Here is a 22,990-nt window from a genome sequence, read left to right on the forward strand (position 1 = left end):
CCCAAATGGTAATGTGCTGGTTTTGCAAATTAAATATCATGGTTTTAATCCTTATCTGTGCCTGGTTCTGTAATCCCCCACCTTAATTTCAAAGTTTTTCTCTTGATTGAATGTTTTTATTGAGTTTTAAATGAACATATGTATAAGGTCACAATTTTTACATGGCAAATAAAGTCAGTCGCCTTAGTAGTAATTCAAACACAAAGAAAGAGGAGAAAGAAAGAAAGAAAGAAAGAAAGAAAGAAAGAAAGAAAGAAAGAAAGAAAGAAAGAAAGAAAGAAAGAAAGAAAGAAAGAAAGAAAGAAAGAAAGAAAGGAAAGGAAAGGAAAGGAAAGATAGATGTTGGATAAGGGCAGGCGAAAGTAACAGTACTTTATGGATTGAGCGTTAGTACAAGTATGAACAAATATAAGCAGAGATTATCGTCCAGATACAGATTGGGGATCTTGGATTCTTAAGATGTATACCAAAGGGACCAAGTTTTCCATGTGAGATCAAAGGAACGGAAGGTTTTGTTCTGTATAGCTAAGGATTTTTCCCATAAGAAGTGTTGGTGTGTTGCATTAATCACTTTGGAGGGATTAGGGGACAGGTCTTGTTTCCAGTGCCTGGTGATAGAAAGTTTGGTGGAAAGTAAAATGTTAGCATTTATACCTCTGTACATTACCGGGAATTTGTCAATGCCTCGATTAAGTAGGGCCTTGACCAATATGACTGGTGACATACAATCTCTTCACATGTAGAGGTGCAGTGGCTAAGTGGTAAGGCATTGGTCTTGTAAACCAAAGATCATGGGTTCAATCCCCATCTGTGCCTGGTTCTGTAATTACCAGCTGAGTTCTTTAAACTTTGATGCCCCATATCAATTGTTCAAGGCCAATCTATAGATAGCACTGCACTTGAGCTTCAGTCTAAATCATAGGTGTCCAACCTTTTGACTTCTCTGGGCCACATTGAGTGTAGAGTAATTTTCTCGGGCCGCATATAAAATATATACTATAGTTATGATATATAAGTAATAAAACGCCGCTGCGCCCTTCCGGAGCTGCCACGCCCACCCCAAGCAACAATTTAACACAACTAGTGGATGATCCCCTAAGAGGTAGCCTCTGCCTACAGTTAGTTGGAAGCCGCCATGGCCGTGCCCCTGACTCAACTTCCTTCCTCCCCAGCAAAAAAATAAAAAAATTGTCAGGGGGCAGTGGGCCGCATTGCCTGCGGTTCTGGGATGCAGGTTGGACATGCCTGGTCTAAATAGATAAATCTAAGGGTGCTAGTTTACCTTTGATCCACATTCATTGTTGGGGTGTACATAAGCCCGGTATTTGAATGAAGACCAGACAGGCATACAGCTAATATCATGCATGCAAGTTGAAAGTGTTTAGGTGTGACCTCATATTATATGGTTTTGGTAAATCTTAAGGAGAATTGTATAAGAGAATTGTATAATGTGTGGCCAGCCTTATCAGATCACAAGATGTCTGGCAAAAAGGAGAAACTAATAAAAGTTCATTGTTGGGGTGTACATATTCCCTGTATTTGAATGAAGATCAGACAGCCCTATAGCTAATATCATAGCAGTGTTATACTTGGCATGCAACCCATGTCCACTCTCACAGGGCGACATAAGTCTCTATGTCCTATAGAGGGCGCAGTGGCCAAGTGGTAAGGCATTGGTCTTGTAAACCAAAGATCATGTTTTCAATCCCCATCTGTGCCTGGTTCTTAAACTCTCCACTGATTGGAGTAAACATTTTTGATAAGTTAGTGCAGCCCTTTTCAACTGGGGTGCCTTAAGGTTTCTGAAGGGGTGCCTTAGCAAAATTCCTAAAAATTTCCCAAAAATGTATACAGGCCAGCAGGTGGATCAAGCCTGCCTTTTAGTTAAACAAAGCCACAGGTTTGTATTGTGCTCCATTCCATCCTTCCAGCCACCGGCATCCTAACAACCAGTGATGTCATCAGTGTTGATAAGGAAAGTTTTGATCGCCTTTAGGTGTGACCTCATATTATATGGTTTTGGTAAATCTAAAGGAGAATTGTATAAGAGAATTGTATAATATAGAGATTCATCCTTTGTGTGATACTTGTGTGTCTATAACCCCCCTACATTTCTTATCTCTTCCAGTAACAGAATATTACTAAATATCGGTCATGGAATCAAACAATGGATGGAACCTTGTCTTATGTGCACAGTACAAATACCAAATATGACTGGTGACATTCAGTCTCCTCGCCTGTAGAGGGTGCAGTGGCCAAGGGGTAAGGCGTTGGTCTTGTAAACCAAAGATCATGGGTTCAACACCCATCTGTGCTTGTCATGTTAACACCCAACTCAGTGGATTAAATACAGTATCTCAAAAAAGTGAGTACACCCCTCACGTGTTTGTAAGTATTTTATTCTATCTTTTCATGTGACAACACTGAAGAAATTACACTTTGCTACAATGTAAAGTAGTGAGTGTACAGCTTGTATAACATTGTAAATTTGCTGTCCCCAGATCTGTGCAGTAATCCAGTGTGAGCCTTTCTGTAAAAAAGACCGCTCACTGCTGCTCTCTTTCCTTGTGCAGGGTGACTGGGCTTGTCTCCGCCTCCTCTTGAAGTTTTCTGTAGTAGCTGGAGCCTGCTGGGCCCCTTACACAGCTCTGCTCTCTGTACAGGCACATGTATAGCACAGTGATGATGCCATAATATCTAAGAAAAGGCATTTTGGATTGTTTTTTATCCTTTGCAGCTATTGGGGAAGATATATTGATGAAATTATTGTTGTGCCCGGAGTTCATCTTTAACCACTTCCCACCCATATGACATCATATGGCATCCTGGGCTTGAAGTGGAGTTATCTGTATGATCCCTCCCACCACCCATTGGCGCCTCTCCGGGCTCTCCCGTTTGATTGGAGAGCCCAGGATCCAATCCGATGGCGGAGGCAGGTTACCACAGAGCTGGCCGTGGACAGGATGGTCCACGACCATCTCTATGATCCTAAAAAAAGGGAACAATCAGCGCTGAACACTGACCCAGGTGCATTACAAAAAAACCTAGACAGACATATTAAGAAAATATAGTGCAGCACAAATCATAAATGATTAAATAATTAAAAAATTAAAAAGCCAGAGAGTGGTAACTCTAAAAAGTTAAAAGTTGAAAAGTGGTAGCTGGAAGCCACGACAGGGTGCTGGAAAGATATCCCCAGATTGTGGTTATCCCTTCACCAAGAAGCGCTCTATTGCGCTCAACTCAATAAAAGACCGCTGTGTCACCAGTGGATCAAACAGGCTCTAATATCAATCCTGCAGGGAAAGGATATCATGGGGAATCCAACAGATAGCAATAATCGATATATAGCCTCCAATCAGGTCAGATGTAAAACCCATGCGTCTTCGATGGGATCCCAGCACATCAATCAGACATAGACATAAAGGAAGAGATTTAAGTGCATACCACTTTAAAACTCCACATTTTATTAAGACAGTATCACACTTACTAGATATCCTTTGGCATGCAGCAATTCAAAATACGAGCCAAGAGCCGATGCCGATAACATTTGGCTCTCGAGACATAAGCGGGGAATGTCAGTAGGCTCCACCTTCTGTATGCGTTACGTGCTACGGGACTTTGTCAGCGGGGGTGGGTCTGACGAAGTCCCATAGGACGTAACACGTACGGGAGGTGGAGCCTACCTGCTTCTGTCTTGCAAGCCGAATGTTATCGGCATCGGCTCTTGGCTCGTATGTTGAATTGCTGCATTCCAAAGGAAATCTAGTAATTGTGATACTGTCTTAATAAAATGTGGATTATCTTTTGGATTCCCCAGGATATCCTTTCCCTGTGGAATTGATATTAAAGCCTGTTTGACTCACTGGTGACACAGGGGTCTTTTATTGAGGTGAGCGCAATAGAGTGCTTCTTGGTGAAGGGATTACCACCATCTGGGGATATCTTTCCAGCACCCTGTTGTGGCTTCCAGCTACCAGGGACTCTCGGGCTTTTATGAATGGACTTTTCGAGTTCTTTAATTTCTTTAATTATTTAATCATTTATGATTTGCGCTGCACTATATTTTCTTATTATCTCAATGATCCTGTATTTAAAGTGATTATAAAGTCTCTTTTTTCTCTCTTCCAGTAACAGAATATTACTAAATATCGGTCATGGAAACAAACAATAGTTGGAACCTTGTCTTATGTGCACAGTACAAATACCAAATATGACTGGTGACATACAAACACCTCACCTGTAGAGGGCACAGTGGCCAAGTGGTAAGGCGTTGGTCTCGTAAACCAAAGATCATGGGTTCAATCCCCATCTGTGCCTGACTCTTTAACCTCCAAATGAGTGGAGTAAATACACTATCTCAAAAAAGTGAGTACACCCCTGACATTTTTGTAAATATTTTATTATATCTTTTCATGTGACAACACTGAAGAAATGACACTTTGCTACAATGTAAAGTAGTGAGTGTACAGCTTGTATAACAGTGTAAATTTGCTGTTCCCTCAAAATAACTCAACACATAGCCATTAATGTCTAAACCGCTGGCAACAAAAGTGAGTACACCCCCAAGTGAAAATGTCCAAATTGGGCCCAATTAACCATTTTCCCCCTCCCCAGTGTCATGTGACTCCTTAGTGTTACAAGGTCTCAGGTGTGAATGGGGAGCGGGTGTGGTGAATTTGGTACTATCGCTCTCACTCTCTCATACTGGTCACTGGAAGCTCAACATGGCACCTCATGGCATAGAACGCTCTAAGGATCTGAAAAAAAGAATTGTTGCTCTACATAAAGATGGCCTAGGCTACAGGAAGATTGCCAAGACGCTGAAACTGAGCTGCAGCACGGTGGCCAAGACAGTACAGCATTTTAACAGGACAGGTTCCACTCAGAACAGGCCTCACCATGGTCGACCAAAGAAGTTGAGTGCACATGCTCAGTGTCATATCCAGAGGTTGTCTTTGGGAAATAGACGTATGAGTGCTGCCAGCATTCCTGCAGAGGTTTAAGGGGTGGGGGCAGTCTGTCAGTGCTCAGACCATTCGCCGCACACTGCATCAAATTGGTCTGCATGGCTGTCGTCCCAGAAGGAAGCCTCTTCTAAAGATAATGCACAAGAAAGCCCGCAAACAGTTTGGTGAAGACAAGCAGACGAAGGACACAGATTACTGGAACCATGTCCTGTGGTTTGATGAGACCAAGATAAACTTATTTGGTTCACATGGTGTCAAGCGTGTGTGATGGCTACCAGATGAGGAGTACAAAGACAAGTGTGTCTTGCCTACAGTCAAGCATGGTGGTGGGAGTGTTATGGTCTGGGGTTGCATGAGTGCTGCTGGCACTGAGGAGCTACAGTTCATTGAGGGAACCATGAATGCCAACATGTACTGTGACATACTGAAGCAGAGCATGATCCCCTCCCTTCAGAGACTGGGCTGCAGGGCAGTATTCCAACATAACGACCCCAAACACACCTCCAAGACGACCACTGCCTTGCTAAAGAAGCTGAGGGTAAAGGTGATGGACTGGCCAAGCATGTCTCCAGACCTAAATCCTATTGAGCATCTGTGGGGCATCCTCAAATGGAAGGTGGAGAAGCGCAAGGTCTCTAACATCCACCAGCTCTGTGATGTCATCATGGAGGAGTGGAAGAGGACTGCAGTTGCAACCTGTAAAGCTCTGGTGAACTCCATGCCCAAGAGGGTTAAGGCAGTGCTGGAAAATAATGACGGCCACACAAAATATTGACACTTTGGGCCCAATTTGAACATTGTCACTTAGGGGTGTACTCACTTTTGTTGCCAGTGGTTTAGACATTAATGGCTGTGTGTTGAGTTATTTTGAGGGGACAGCAAATTTACACTGTTATACAAGCTGTACACTCACTACTTTACATTGTAGCAAAGTCTCATTTCTTCAGTGTTGTCACATGAAAAGATAGAATAAAATATTTACAAAAATGTGAGGGGTGTACTTACTTCTATGAGATACTGTATATATAATCTGTCCATCTACTAATATAGTATATGTGATATACTGTATAGATGTTAGGAAGGCTTGCAATCATGTGTGAGAAGTTTCTTGTGGAGCAATCTGGGAGGGTCATTAAGAGCCACCAACATTCTACTCTCTGACACTAAGGCCCTTTACACACTTGTCCTTTGCCTTGGGACCACAAAGTCGAATACCCCATGATTTCCAATGAGTACCATACATATCTGTGCGACTTCAAAGTAGTCCCTGCACTACTTTGGTCCAACGTTAATGTGACTTGATGTCCATAGACCCTCAAGATTCCATAGGCTACTCTCTTTCCTTGTGCAGGGTGACTGGGCTTGTCTCCGCCCCCCCTCTTGAAGTTTTCTGTATTAGCTGGAGCCTGCTGGACCCCTTCCACAGCTCTGCTCTCTGTACAGGCACATGTATAGCACAGTGATGATGTCACTGCTACTTTTACAAGGTAATATCTAAGTGAAGGCATTTTGGATTGTTTGTAATCCTTTGCAGCTATTCTATTTTAATGAAAATCTTGTTGTGCCCGGAGTTCATCTTTAACCACTTCCCACCCATATGACATCATATGAAATCCTGGGCTTGAAGTGGAGTTATCTGTATGATCCCTCCCACCACCCATCGGCGCCTCTCCAGGCACTCCCGTTTGATTGGAGATCCGATCCGATGGCAGCGGCAGGTTACCACAGAGCTGGCCGTGGACAGGATGGTCCACAACCATCTCTATGATCCTAAAAAAAGTGAACAATCAGCGCTGAACAGTGACCCAGGTAGATTACAAAAAACCTAGACAGACATAATAAGAAAATATAGTGCAGCGCAAATCATAAATGATTAAATAATGCCCGAGAGTCCCTATAAAAAGTGGTAGCTGGAAGCCACAACAGGGTGCTGGAAAGATATCCCCAGATGGTGGTAACTGGTAATCCCTTCACCAAGAAGCACACTATTGCGCTCGCCTCAATAAAAGACCGCTGTGTCACCACCAGTGGATCAGGGTGGATATACTAGATATCCTTTGGAATGCAGCAATTCAAAATACGAGCCAAGAGCCGATGCCAATAACATTCGGCTCACGAGGCAGAACCGGGTAATGTCAGTAGGCTCCACCCGGGAATAACAAACCCAACAGTGTCGGCTGCATTATGACTTTGCAAGAGGGGAGAGGGGCATTTTTAAAAGCTGTAAGAGATTTATAAAGGCTTAGGGGGCATTTTTTAATGGCTGAGGGGCATTTGTGAGTTGAGGATGCATTTATGAGAGTTGGAGGGCATTTGTAAGAGCTAAGGGGGCATTTGTGAGAGCTGAGGGGACATTTGTAAAAGAGCTGGGGGCATTTGTAAAGGCTAAGGGACATTTGTGAAAGCTGGGGGCATTTGTGAGAGCTGAGGAGTCATTTGTGGTAGCTGAGCGGGCATTTGTGAGAGCTGGGGGCATTTGTGAGAGCTGAGGGGGCATTAGTAAAGTCTGGGGGCATTTGTGAGAGCTGGGGGCATGTGTGAGAGCTAAGCAAGCATTTTTAAAGGCTGGGAGCATTTGTGAGAGACGAGGAGTCATTTGTGAGAGCGGGGGGCCTGTATGAGAGCTGGGGGAATTTGTGAGAGCTAATCAGGCAATTGTGAGAGCTGGGGCCATTTGTGAGAGCTAATGAGCCATTTGTGATAGCTAGTGGCATTTTTGAGAGCTGAGGAGGAGTCATATGTGAGCACTGGGGGCCTTTGTGAGAGATTAGGAGTAATTTGTGAGAGCTAGGAGCATGTATGAGAGCTGAGGGGCATCTGTGAGAGCTGAGCAGGCATTTGTGAGAGCTGGGGCCATTTGTGAGAGCTAAGGAGTCATTTGTGAGAGCTGAGTGGGCATTTTTAAAGGCTGGGGGCATTTGTGAGAGCTGAGGAGTCATATGTGAGCACTGGGGGCCTTTGTGTGAGATGAGGAGTCATATTTGTGAGAGCTGGGAGCATGTATGAGAGCTGAGGGTGCATTTTTGAGAGCTGAGCAGGCATTTGTGAGAGCTGGAGGCATTTGTGAGGCATTTGTGAGAGATGAGGAGTTATTTGTGAAAGCTGGGGGCATTTCTAAAGGCTGGAGTCATTTGTGAGAGTTGGGGGCCTTTGTGAGAGCCGAGGAGTCACATTTGTGAGAGCTGGGAGCATGTATGAGAGCTGAGGGGGCATTTGTGAGAGCTGGGGGCATCTGTGAGAGCTGAGCAGGCATTTGTGAGAGCTGGAGGCATTTGTGAGTACTAGGGGCATTTGTGAGCCCCTCCCTCCTGTTGAATACCTCCCCAGCAATCAGTTTGCTATGAGGGCACCCGAGCCAGTCACAGCTCCCTGTTTTCATTCAGACATGGAGTCCCGAACTGGCCTTGCCCCTCTCTCCCCTGATTGGCTAACTGACTTTGATTGACAGCAGCAGCACCAATGGCGCAGCTGCTGCGGCTCAGCCAATCAGGAGGGAGAATCTCAGACGGCTGGGACACTCTGGATAGAGAGGGGGCTCAGGTAAGTATTAGGGGGGGCTGCTACACAGTAGGCTTTTTTATCCTAATGCATAGAATGCACCTTCTGCCTTTACAACTCCTTTAGGTTTTTTTTTTTTTTCGGATCCCATGCTTTTCAGTGTGGAGGAGATGGTTTTATAGACCTCAGATGTCTCCATAAAGAGGACCTCTCATGCCTTATTTCTGTATGTAAACATCCCTTGTGATAGGAAAAAAGTGATCAAGATTTTTTTAGACCCCTTTCTCACGAGGCGGATCCGCTCGGTGGACTCCCCTAGCTCAGCGGGGATTGCTCTGTTGATCCCCGCTGAGCAGGTGGATAAAAGTTCTGTCTCTACTCACCGTGCGGAGACGGACCTGTCATAGTCCTGCTCTCCTCTATGGGGAGATAGGATGAAAATGGACATCATGTCCATTTTCACCCAATCCGACCCGCTGGACGGATGGCGAATATATCGCCATCCATCAGTTTTCAGCAGATCTTGTCGGATCGGATGCCAGGCGGGTGTGTCAGCGGACATCCGCATTGTAACCGATCAACCGGCATCCCGATTGGGTACCTCCGTTGACGGATGCTCCTAGTGCTTCCCGAGGGCTCCAAGCACTCCACCAGACACCGTAACCACTTCAGACCCCACGAACCGCTGCAGCTTGGTTGGGGTCTCCCAGCCTCCTACCCACCCTGGACCTACGACAAGGCTCCAGGTTCCAGTTGGTGAACCTCTCTTTCCCCAGAGAGTGAAGCAGGAACAGGAACAAGCTCTTACAAGAGCTTAGTGATTATTCAAGGGAGTATGAAGAGCACAGCAATACCTTACATAGTTACATAGTTTGTGAGGTTGAAAAAAGACCTCAGTCCATCCAGTTCAACCTATGATGTGTGTGTGTTTGCTGTTAACCGTACATTGTATACCCCTGTATGTTGTACATTGTCTACCCCTGTATGTTGTACATTGTATACCCCTGTATGTTGTACATTGTATACCCCTGTATGTTGTACATTGTATACCCCTCTATGTTGTACATTGTATACCCCTGTATGTTGTACATTGTATACCCCTCTATGTTGTACATTGTATACCCCTGTATGTTGTACATTGTATACCCCTGTATGTTGTACATTGTATACCCCCTGTATGTTGTGGTCTTTAAGGTGCCCATCTAATAGTTTTTTGAAACTATCGATGCTCCCTGCTGATTCGACTGCTTGTGGAAGTGAATTCCACATCCTTACTGCTCTGACAGTGAAGAACCCCCTACGTATTTTAAGGTTAAACAGTTTTTCCTCTAGTTTTAGTGAGTGGCCATGTGTCTTATTGTATCTCCTTTCTCTAAAAAGTTTGTTCCCTATGCTAGGGTCACCAGTACAATATTTGTACATTGATATCATATCCCCCCTCAATCGTCTCTTCTCCAGAGAGAATAAGTTTAGTGCTTGTAGTCTTTCCTCATAGCTGATGTCCTCCATTCCCCTAATTATTTTTGTTGCCCTTCTCTGGACTCTCTCCAGTTCCAGCACATCCTTCCTGAGGACCGGTGCCCAGATTCCCCCGCTTGTAGCAGATTCCCCCGATAAGAGATAGGACACTCGATTTAGGGTGAAGTAGAACTCAAACTGTTTATTCCAACACATGCACAAAGAGATATACACTGTGGGACAATCCCCCCTCCCCCTTAGCAGCCAATCCACATACACATATACATCCCATAATAAGTTTATCTTAAGGCAGACAGAAACAATAGAACAATGGGATACAGGCACTTCTCAATAACAAACCCCACCCCATCTCACTATCTAGCAAAGGTCTATGAGACACTTCTGCAATATTCGCGCAATCTGAAAAGTCAAACCGTTCATCTTCATACATTTCCTGAGAGATATTGCTGACAAATATTACTGTCCCATCTGAAGCCATCCAAACCATTCTCTCAGCGTCCCCCAAGTATCTGTCCCTCACTCCCAGTGACGGTGAGCACTGTCACACGCCTCCCCATAGAGGAGAATGGGTGGCCTGATCTGGTCCGCCTGAAAAACAGACAGACCTGGTTGGTCCGAAAAAATAAATAAAAAAAATTGTCACGACCACCTTTTTTATTCCCTAGGGTCTTTGCCAAAAATATATATATATAATGTTTGAGGGTTCTGAGTAATTTTCTAGGAGGGAAATGTCAGAAACTCTGAAATGTTTTATTATTTGAAAGAATGACGACCAGGATTTCACGATTTCCAGTTAGAGACGTTTATTCATCACACAGAAGAGACAATTCAGAACGTATCACACCAACATACATTTATATGATAAGAAAACAGCAAATTACATTATTGTTATTTGGATACAAATGGTTCAGGACACCGGACACGCATGTATTAATATCGATAGGAAAAGAGTCACAGCAGAAAAGATCCACATTGGAGCTCCAAGCCCCTACATTGACCAATTCAATATGACATTGTCATCTAACATTGTCTTTGTTATCTGTTAGTCGGTAATATGGATGACATACACCATAGACACTCCTAAACCTTGCGGACGGCCTTCCCAGAAGAGTTGAAGCTGTTATAGCTGCAAAGGGTGGGCCAACTCAATATTGAACCCTACAGACTAAGACTGGGATGCCATTAAAGAGGTTGTAAACCCATACAAACATTTTTTTTTTTCGACCTGAAAGAGAAACACATAATGAGCTAGTATGCATCGCATACTAGCTCATTATGAAATACTTACCTTAGAACGAGCCCCCGCCGTGCCGTCCGCTTACCTGTATGATGGGCGACATGTCCAGTCACCCGTCTTCCGCGCGTGGGAACCGATGGTCACGGCCGCTGGTGCCGTTCCTTCAGAGCGCATGTGCCAGTAATGTCACTGGCTGCATGTAAGGTAAATATCTCCTAAACGGTACATGTTTAGGAGATATTTACAGTACCTATAGGTAAGCCTTATTATAGGATCACCTATAGGTAAAAGTTGCAGAGGAGGGTTTACTTCCTCTTTAAAGTTCATGTGTGTGTGTGTAAAGGCAGGCGTCCCAATACTTTTGACTATATAGCGTATATACTGTATGTATGCACTGTATGTATGTATGTATGTATGTATGTATGTACTATATGTATTAGGGATAGACCAATATGGTTTTTTTCAGGGCTGATACCGATATTTTGGTCACAACGTATCGGTATCGGCCGATATGGGCCAATATTTTGTACATTTGAAGTTTTGAAAAATAAAGACAATTTTTGACACAAATCTGGTACTGAACATGTTAATTTTTGTTTAATGCTTAACCGGTTGCCAACCGCCGCACGACTATATACTGCGGCGGTCAGCCCCGGCCAGGCAGAGTGACGTATCGGTACGTCACTCGCCTGTCACTGACTTGCGAGCCTATCGCGGGCGGGCGCGCGCCCGCCGAGGCGCGCGCCCGCCGCGGCTCGTTCACAGGCAAGTCAGTGCGTGTGACCGGCGGACTCGATGTCCGCCAGTCACACTGCGATCGCTCCTGTGAAGGGAGAAAGACAGAGCAGCTTGTGTAAACAAGCTGCCTGTCAGTTCTCCCTGTGTAAAAGTGAAGATCTGTCCGTTCTACTATGTAGAACGGTGGATCTTTGCTTTTACACCAATAGGAATGTCCCTACACAGTAGAAAGCACGCCCCTAGGACACACTTAACCCCTCCCTGTCCAATAAAGTTAACCCCTTCCCTGCCAGTGTCATTTTTGCAGTAACAGTGCATATGTATAGCACTGATTACTGCAGTAATGTCACTGGTACCCCCAAAAGTGTCAAAAATGTCAGTCAAGGGTCCGATCTGTCCGCCGCAATGTCGCAGTACCGAAAAAAAAATCGCAGATCGCCGCCATTACGCGTTAAAAAAAAAAACACCAAAAATGACAAAAATCTTTCTCTTTGTTAGTAAACGCGATAACTTTTGCGCAAACCAATCAAAATACGCTTTTTGCGATTTTTTTTACCAAACATAGGTAGCATAAAAGAAATTGGCCGAAAAATTTTTAAAAATTTTGATTTTTACTTTTTTTTTTGGGGAATTTCATATAAAAAAATGTGAAAAATATTGTTATTTTTGCAAAATTTACGCTCTTTTTTTGTTTATAGCGCGTGATCAAAAAATCGCACAGGTGATCAAATACCACCAAAAGAAAGCTCTGTTTGTGGGAAAAAAAGGACGTCAAATTCGTTTAGGTACAGCGTCGCACGACCGCGCAATTGTCCGTTAAAGTCACGCAGTAAAAAATCGCAAAAAAACCCCTGGTCCTTTAGCAGCCAAATCCTCCGGGGCTTAAGTGGTTAATGGCTGGCTGGCTAGCACCCTGTGGTGGGTGGGTGGCTTTCTGGCACCCTGTGGTGGGTGGCTGGCTGGCACTCTGTAGTGGGTGGCTGGCTGGCACCCTGTGGTGGGTGGCTGGCTGGCACCCTGTGGTGGTTGCTGGCTGGCACCCTGTGGTGGGTGGGTGGCTGGCTGGCACCCTGTGGTGGGTGGGTGGCTGTCTGGCACCCTGTGGTGGGTGGGTGGCTGTCTGGCACCCTGTGGTAGGTCGCTGGCTTGCTGGCACCCTGTGGTGGGTGGCTGGCTGGCACCCTGTGGTGGGTGGCTGGCTGGCACCCTGTAGTGGGTGGTTGGCTGGCTGGCACCCTGTGGTGGGTGGGTGGCTGGCTGGCACCCTGTGGTGGGTGGCTGGCTGGCACCCTGTGGTGGGTGGGTGGCTGTCTGGCACCCAGTGGTAGGTCGCTGGCTTGCTGGCACCCTGTGGTGGGTGACTGGCTGGCACCCTGTAGTGGGTGGTTGGCTGGCTGGCACCCTGTGGTGAGTGGCTGGCTGGCACCCTGTGGTGGGTGGCTGGCTGGCACCCTGTGGTGGGTTTCTGGCTGGCACCCTGTGGTGGGTGGGTGGCTGGCTGGCACCCTGTGGTGGGTGGGTGGGTGGCTGGCTGGCACCCTGTGGTGGGTGGGTGGCTGTCTGGCACCCTGTGGTGGGTGGGTGGCTGTCTGGCACCCTGTGGTAGGTCGCTGGCTTGCTGGCACCCTGTGGTGGGTGGCTGGCTGGCACCCTGTAGTGGGTGGTTGGCTGGCTGGCACCCTGTGGTGGGTGGCTGGCTGGGACCCTGTGGTGGGTGGGTGGCTGTCTGGCACCCTGTGGTAGGTCGCTGGCTTGCTGGCACCCTGTGGTGGGTGGCTGGCTGGCACCCTGTAGTGGGTGGTTGGCTGGCTGGCACCCTGTGGTGGGTGGCTGGCTGGCACCCTGTGGTGGGTTGCTGGCTGGCACCCTGTGGTGGGTGGGTTGCTGGCTGGCACCCTGTGGTGGGTAGGTGGCTGTCTGGCACCCTGTGGTGGGTGGGTGGCTGTCTGGCACCCTGTGGTGGGTGGCTGGCTGGCACTCTGTAGTGGGTGGCTGGCTGGCACCCTGTGGTGGGTGGCTGGCTGGCACCCTGTGGTGGTTGCTGGCTGGCACCCTGTGGTGGGTGGGTGGCTGGCTGGCACCCTGTGGTGGGTGGGTGGCTGTCTGGCACCCTGTGGTGGGTGGGTGGCTGTCTGGCACCCTGTGGTAGGTCGCTGGCTTGCTGGCACCCTGTGGTGGGTGGCTGGCTGGCACCCTGTGGTGGGTGGCTGGCTGGCACCCTGTAGTGGGTGGTTGGCTGGCTGGCACCCTGTGGTGGGTGGGTGGCTGGCTGGCACCCTGTGGTGGGTGGCTGGCTGGCACCCTGTGGTGGGTGGGTGGCTGTCTGGCACCCAGTGGTAGGTCGCTGGCTTGCTGGCACCCTGTGGTGGGTGACTGGCTGGCACCCTGTAGTGGGTGGTTGGCTGGCTGGCACCCTGTGGTGAGTGGCTGGCTGGCACCCTGTGGTGGGTGGCTGGCTGGCACCCTGTGGTGGGTTTCTGGCTGGCACCCTGTGGTGGGTGGGTGGCTGGCTGGCACCCTGTGGTGGGTGGGTGGGTGGCTGGCTGGCACCCTGTGGTGGGTGGGTGGCTGTCTGGCACCCTGTGGTGGGTGGGTGGCTGTCTGGCACCCTGTGGTAGGTCGCTGGCTTGCTGGCACCCTGTGGTGGGTGGCTGGCTGGCACCCTGTAGTGGGTGGTTGGCTGGCTGGCACCCTGTGGTGGGTGGCTGGCTGGGACCCTGTGGTGGGTGGGTGGCTGTCTGGCACCCTGTGGTAGGTCGCTGGCTTGCTGGCACCCTGTGGTGGGTGGCTGGCTGGCACCCTGTAGTGGGTGGTTGGCTGGCTGGCACCCTGTGGTGGGTGGCTGGCTGGCACCCTGTGGTGGGTTGCTGGCTGGCACCCTGTGGTGGGTGGGTTGCTGGCTGGCACCCTGTGGTGGGTAGGTGGCTGTCTGGCACCCTGTGGTGGGTGGGTGGCTGTCTGGCACCCTGTGGTGGGTGGGTGGGTGGGTGGCTGGCTGTCTGGCACCCTGTGGTGGGTGGGTGGCTGGCTGTCTGGCACCCTGTGGTGGGTGGGTGGCTGTCTGGCACCCTGTGGTGGGTGGCTGGCTAGCACCCTGTGGTAGGTGGGTGGCTGGCACAGGGGCTGTGGGCTGCTGGCTGGTACAGGGCCTGTGGGTGGCTGGTACAGGGCCTGTGGATGTGGGTGGCTCGCTGGTACAGGGCCTGTGGATGTGGGTGACTGGCTGGCATCGGACTGCTTTGAGTGGGTGTATGGCTGTGATACACTTCCGCAAGTCTAATCCCGACTCCAGACGAGGCTGTCCAGGGCGAGGGAGGTGGTCTAAGAAGGCAGAATGACGTCACAAAAATATCGGCTATATCTGCCAGTTTCGGGGCTGTTTCTGATATATCGGGGAAAGTGCATATCGGCCGCTGATATATTGGCCTTGCCGATAATCGGTCTATCCCTAGTATGTATGCACTATATGTATGTATGTACTGTATGTACTGTATGTATGTGTAGCCATGTGAAGAAATCCAGCATCAGTTAAGGCTGATGTAATCCTTTAAATTTGTTGTTTATTGTGGGTTCTCCTGAAAGAGTGGCGTGTTGGATTGTGGGAGATATAGTCCAGAGGAGGACGAAGACTGTGGAGAGTGGGCTGGATTGAACTATACTCCCAGGGAGCTGCAGGTTCCGCGGAGGATTATGGGAGAGCCTATAAATAAGGGGCGCGGTGGGAAGTTCGCTCTCTTGCCTCGGGGACAGCGTGCTGGAGATCTGCTGCGGAATGCAGAGCGAGTGGAGGCTGTGGCCTAGCGCGGAGACACCTTGGAGAGGTGGTGGATGTCACAGAGAAGTGACTGAGAGTGGAGACACCTGGAAAAGGTGGTAGAAGTTACAGCAGGGTAACCAGCCTGATGTGGAAGACTGCCGCAGAGGAATGGGTGAGAGATACCTAATTGTAGTGAGCACAGAAGCTCACGGACACACGGAAAGGGCCTGTGACGCAGCACAGACACCGAGAGGACTTTAATATAGTAGAGCCGTTGCCACAGGACACTCCTGATCTTTGATAGTGCGTGGCGAACCGAGGCCTCATCTGCACACATTCCGGGGTTTATACTGATTCCATTTTAGACAGAATCCGGATTACAAATACTCCCTTTTCCTTTTGGATTACAAATATCATTCATGGAATGATTAGAGCTCCTACTGCTGGTAAAAATTAGCAAGGCCTTGCTCAGGAAGAGACTCATTTGATTAGGGGAAAAAGGGGGCCCCCTATAGGTGACGGAGTGCACTCTTTCAGGTTATATTTAATATTAATATGTATTCTATAGTGATATATCCAGACAGCTGAGTTAGTCAGATCTAACTGTTTTATCCATAATTGATATAGAGCTAAATGTCTGGTTTGTCACTCTCACACATTTATAAGAGGAATTGTTTTATTATTGCAGTCATATCCATATATTTCTCCAGTTAGATATTGTTATATCTATTTGTTCCTGACATTATTGGAATATTCAGGATTCTGAGTGTTCAGCTACCCAGTGATCTTGGGACTTTAGGATTCAGAATCTCACTTTGGTTCTTTATTCTCATATTTCCTGTTGTGTTGAAACTTCATCTGTTCATTTCCTTTTAAAGTCAGTAAACTGATACATTGATATCCAAGTGTCATTGTTGTTTCACTGAATTATCATGTCAGAACCCATAGTGTGGAGTGGGTGGAGGTGCCTCAGGGTCAAGGAAGTGTGGAGGAAACTAACATATTCCGAAGCCCCTGTGGGGGGCGTGCTACATATGTGTGCACTGTATGTATGTATGCACTGTATGTATGTATGTATGTATGCACTGTATGTATGTATGTATGCACTGTATGTATGTATGTATTGTATGTATGCACTGTATGTATGTATGTATGCACTGTATGTATGTATGTATGCATTGTATGTATGAAGGTATGTATGCACTGTATGTATGTATGCACTGTATGTATGTATGCAATTTATGTACTGTATGTATGTACTGCATCCATGTATGCACTGTATTATGTATGCACTGTATGTATGTACTGACTGTATGTATGCACTGTGTGTATGTATGCCCTGTGTATGTATGAATGTATGCACTGTATGTATGTATGCACTGTATGTATATACTGTATGTATGAATGTATGTATGCACTGTATGTATGTATATACTGTATATATGAATTTATGTATGTACTGTATGTATGTATTTACTGTATGTATGTATTGTATGTATTTACTGTACCTATGTATGTACTGTATGAATGTATGTATTTACTGTATGTATGAATGTATGTACTGTATGTATTTACTGTATGTATGAATGAAAGTATGTATGTACTGTATGTATGTATTTACTGTATGTATGAATGAAAGTATGTATGCACTGTATGTATGTATTTACTGTATGTATGTACTGTATGTATGTACTGTATGTATTTACTGTATGTATTTACTGTATGTATGAATGAATGTATGTATGTATGTAGGCACTGTATGTATGAATGTATGTACTGTAGGTATGAATGTATGTATGCACTGTGTATGTATGAATGTATGTACTGTATGTATGAATGTATATATGTACTGTATGTATATATGTACTGTATGTATGCACTGTGTATTTATTTATGTATGTACTGTATGTATTTAATGAATGTATGCATGTACTGTACGTATGAATGTATGTACTGTATGTATGAATGTATGTATGTACTGTATGTATGAATGTATGTATGTACTGTATGTATGAATGTATGTATGCTCTGTGTATGTATGTATGTATGTACTGTATGTATGTATGTACTGTATGTATGTATGCACTGTATGTATGTGTTTGTCAACATTGCCTGCAGCTGTACATAACTTTCATTTCAATAACATAGTGGGCGTTGCTATTACTTGATGGTGGCGTGTTTTATCTGAGGGCATGCCAGGAGTCCTCAAGAAGGCGCTAAAACATTATCTGTGGATGTATGATTGGCTCGCCAACAACAGCAGCTCTTACCGTAATAAACAGTAACCATAGCAAGAAATCATATGAGGCTCTCCTCCTCCTCAGCCCACACTTCCAGACACATTCACTGTGTGCAGTCAATGAGATTGCATCAGGCTCTGTGGATGTCACTGGGCACCGCCTTCCCCATTCCTCTACCTCCTGATTTCTCCATATTCTGGACTCCTCCTGCATTCCTCCAGACAGCACATGTGGATGTGTCTGCAGAGTCCCCCCAATCTCTGCACCATGAAGACCCCACTGATCCTCCTGATATCCCTGACCGCCCTCTACACAGCTACAGGTGAGAGGGGGCACTGCCTGCTCTGCTGGGACAATTATCTCTATGTTGGGGGGGGGGGGGGCAATCATCTCAATTTTAGGGAGCAATGATTTTTATGTTGGGGATCTCTGAGGAACAATGATCTCTATACTGGGGAACAATGCCAGCCTTGTGGGAAGTTACTGGCTGATGAAATGACCAGAAATAATGGGATGGAGATATTTGCAGCAGTCTGTGTTTAGTAAATACAGGGAAATGCAGTGTTACAATGTATCAGATTTCACACAACTTTTAGGAAGTCAGAGAATGTTTGTAGATTTGTATCTCAGCTGAGCTGCTGTAGAAATAAAAATCCCACCATGCTCAGACTGGTCATGCTGGAGCTTGTAGTTCTACAGAGGCAGAGGCAGTGACTTTGTAGCATCATGTGATTTAAATGCCTCTACATGTCATATGGCAACTTCCCGGTATGCTTTATGTTTAAAACGTCTACACTATAATACTAATATCTCATACAATGTAACCAATCATGATCCGGGTTTATTTAACCACTTTAAGATCGGAAGATTTTGCCCGCTTAACCTCCCTGGCGGTATGATTCTTTCCAATTGTAGGTGCTGAAAGCGGTACAATTATTTTGCATGTAATTCTTAAGAACGAGGAGCCCAAACCAACTATTTACATATGATTTTTTTTACTGTGCGTTCTTCTTTATAACATCTCAGGTATGATAAAGTTTGACACACAAAATCAAAAATTATAATATAATAAATAACTATAAATAAGTTTATGTATGTATATATATATATATGTGTGTGTGTGTATAGATATACATGTACATATGTGTGTGTGTATATATATATATACACACACATACAGTGCCTTGCGAAAGTATTCGGCCCCCTTGAACTTTTCGACCTTTTGCCACATTTCAGGCTTCAAACATAAAGATATAAAACTGTAATTTTTTGTGAAGAATCAACAACAAGTGGGACACAATCATGAAGTGGAATGAAATTTATTGGATATTTCAAACTTTGTTAACAAATAAAAAACTGAAAAATTGGGCGTGCAAAATTATTCAGCCCCTTTACTTTCAGTGCAGCAAACTCTCTCCAGAAGTTCAGTGAGGATCTCTGAATGATCCAATGTTGACCTAAATGACTAATGATGATAAATAGAATCCACCTGTGTGTAATCAAGTCTCCGTATAAGAGCCCATTCACACTAGCACGACTTGTGTCGCCCCAAGTCGCTTGACATAACAAAAGCAATGTTAATCAATGAGTGCCGTCTTAATTGGCACTACTGAAGTCGCTCCGACTTCAGAAAAGGGTCCTGTACTACTTTGAGGCGACCTGCAATCCGACTGTCCCATATACTTCAATGGGAGTCGCCTCCTTATCTTAATTGACACGACTTGTTATCAGACTTTCCAGGAAGAAGAAAGAGATTAGCCAGACATTCCCCACAGACAAAGTCGCCTGTCTCTTTAAAGTAGTGCACAAGTCTCTTACAAGTCTCTTCCAAGTCTCATCCAAGTCTCTAAACAAGTCTCTTCAAGTCATGGGGTGACTTTCTGGTCGTGGTAGTGTGAACCGCCTCTAAATGTACCTGCACTGTGATAGTCTCAGAGGTCCGTTTAAATCGCAGAGAGCATCATGAAGAACAAGGAACACACCAGGCAGGTCCGAGATACTGTTGTGGAGAAGTTTAAAGCCGGATTTGGATACAAAAAGATTTCCCAAGCTTTAAACATCCCAAGGAGCACTGTGCAAGCGATAATATTGAAATGGAAGGAGTATCAGACCACTGCAAATCTACGAAGACCTGGCCGTCCCTCTAAACTTTCAGCTCATACAAGGAGAAGACTGATCAGAGATGCAGCCAAGAGGCCCATGATCACTCTGGATGAACTGCAGAGATCTACAGCTGAGGTGGGAGACTCTGTCCATAGGACAACAATCAGTTGTATACTGCACAAATCTGCCCTTTATGGAAGAGTGGCAAGAAGAAAGCCATTTCTTAAAGATATCCATAAAAAGTGTCGTTTAAAGTTTGCCACAAGCCACCTAGGAGACACCAAACATGTGGAAGAAGGTGCTCTGGTCAGATGAAACCAAAACCGAACTTTTTGGCAACAATGCAAAATGTTAGGTTTGGCGTAAAAGCAACACAGCTCATCACCCTGAACACACCATCCCCCACTGTCAAACATGGTGGTGGCAGCATCATGGTTTGGGCCTGCTTTTCTTCAGCAGGGACAGGGAAGATGGTTAAAATTGATGGGAAGATGGATGGAGCCAAATACAGGACCATTCTGGAAGAAAACCTGATGGAGTCTGCAAAAGACCTGAGACTGGGACGGAGATTTGTCTTCCAACAAGACAATGATCCAAAACATAAAGCAAAATCTACAATGGAATGGTTCACAAATAAACATATCCAGGTGTTAGAATGGCCAAGTCAAAGTCCAGACCTGAATCCAATCGAGAATCTGTGGAATGAACTGAAAACTGCTGTTCACAAACGCTCTCCATCCAACCTCACTGAGCTCGAGCTGTTTTGCAAGGAGGAATGGGCAAATATTTCAGTCTCTCAATGTGCAAAACTGATAGAGACACACCCCAAGCGACTTACAGCTGTAATCGCAGCAAAAGGTGGCGCTACAAAGTATTAACTTAAGGGGGCTGAATAATTTTGCAAGCCCAATTTTTCAGTTTTTTATTTGTTAAAAAAGTTTGAAATATCCAATAAATTTCGTTCCACTTCATGATTGTGTCCCACTTGTTGTTGATTCTTCACAAAAAGTTACAGTTTTATATCTTTATGTTTGAAGCCTGAAATGTGGCGCTCAAAAGGAGATTGTACAATCAGATTGTATTAATATGGCCAGCTTAAGGCTCACCATGCATGTTACAAAAGGTGGGGCCTAAAGATGAAGGGGTGTGGTTTACAGATGGCAGAGCGGGTCTTTAATGGGATGGGGTCTGGCCTTGACAGGAAAGGGTGGGTCATACTTAAACTAGGGGGTGCACGAGTTTAGTCAGGCCTAGGGTAGCACAAAACCTAATTACACCACTGGGTAGTATACTCCGCTTTTTAACTTTTACCTACAGGTAAGCCTATAATAAGGCCTATAATAAGGCTTACCCAGGAGCTAACTCGCAACTTTCGGCCCAGGGGGCAATTACAATCCAGAGGCCCATGGTGCAGCGACTCGGCCCCCCTTCCACTTTCCCTCTTCCCGGCCTTCTTCTGACCCCCATTCCAGGCTGAAGGGGCGGTTGGGGGGAGCTGGGACAGCTCGGTTGGGGCTGGCTGGGGGAGGAGAGTCTCCACTGGGGCATGGAACCGGCCTCTGCTCAGACACAGTTTACACCATCCATGCTGGGGGGGGGAAGTCTTCGCTCTGTCCTTGTCCTCATCCCACACTCAGTAGGTCAGTGGAAGGGACTTTTTACTTCGCTTCACCAGCAATCATTTAGGCATGTCTGTGGCCGAAGCAGTGCAGCCTTTTTACAGGGCATCAGAGTGGCCCAGGGGGAAATTGCGGGACAAATCCCTGGCCCAGTCCTCCCCTGGGCCTACCTGTAAGTAAAATTAATATCTCCCAAACCTGCGTGGTTTAGGAGGTATTCGCCCTGCATGCAGCCACTGACACCAGCGGCGCATGCGCTCTGAAGGTCCGGCTCCTTCCGGCATGCATGCGCGTGAGTGACGTCATCGCAGCTCTGGCCACTCCCAGTGCTGGAGCAGCCGAACCCGGAAGCATGCCGAGGGAAGATGTCAGCTGCCTCAGCGGTGTCCGGGCGACCATATCGGGGCTTCGTTCTAAGGTAAGTATTTCATAATGAACTAGTATGTGATGCATACTAGCTCATTATGCCTTTGTCCTGCAGGGTTTGCTTTTTTATTTTTTTAGCATACAACCACTTTAAAGTGATACACAGGCCTGGATTGGCTAATTGGGAGAACCGGGACTTCTCCCGGTGGGCCGGTCGGTGCGAAGGGCGTTCCACTGGTTTGCCTAAGATTTAAAAATGGTGCCACCCGGCGCCAGCATGTCACCGCCCATGCGCCGCCGCTGCTCGGGAAAGGCTGTACACGTTTGGCTATTCCCGGGAATAGCCGAACGTATAAGAGCTTTCCCGAGCGGCGGCAAATGCGCAATGACGTGTTGGCACCGGGCGGCGCCATTTTTAAATCTATGGCGCCTCAGGAACAGGTGAGACTCCTCCACAGCCGTACTACCTGCCATTATGCGGGGCTGCAGGCATACTACAAGAGATGCAGTGCTGCGGGCATGGTACACCTGTACCATGCCCGCAGCAGTGCATCTCCTGTAGTATGCCTCCAGCCCCGCTTTCTCCTGTACCGTTTCGGCAGCCCTGCATTCCCCTGTACCATGCCCGCAGCTCTGCATTCTCCTGTACCATGGCTGCAGCCGTGCATTCTCCTGTACCATGCCTGCAGCCCTGCATTCCCCTGTACCATGCCCGCAGCTCTGCATTCTCCTGTACCATGGCTGCAGCCCTGCATTCTCCTGTACAATGCCCGCAGCCCTGCATTCTCCTGTACCATGCCCGCAGCCCTGCATTCCCCTGTACCATGCCCGCAGCCCTGCATTCCCCTGTACCATGCCCGCAGCCCTGCATTCTCCTGTACCATGCCCGCAGCCCTGCATTCTCCTGTACCATGCCTGCAGCCCTGCATTCCCCTGTACCATGCCCGCAGCCCTGCATTCTCCTGTACCATGCCCGCAGCCCT

The 22,990-nt window shown here is 46.8% G+C and overlaps 1 pseudogene across 1 annotated transcript in view; it reads left to right on the forward strand.

Moving 5' to 3' along the window:
- Positions 1-18,038: 18,038 nt before the first annotated feature.
- The window catches only part of LOC309552695, a 40,422-nt pseudogene continuing 35,470 nt past the window's right edge, over positions 18,039-22,990 (forward strand). The window contains exon 1 of the transcript XR_014226136.1: positions 18,039-18,241. The product of XR_014226136.1 is annotated as an uncharacterized misc_RNA (transcript). The remainder of the gene's footprint in view (positions 18,242-22,990) is intronic.

This window comes from Pelophylax lessonae (genome assembly GCF_965119305.1).
Source record: "Pelophylax lessonae genome assembly, chromosome: 1".
In the NCBI taxonomy this organism is placed as follows: Eukaryota; Metazoa; Chordata; class Amphibia; order Anura; family Ranidae; genus Pelophylax; species Pelophylax lessonae.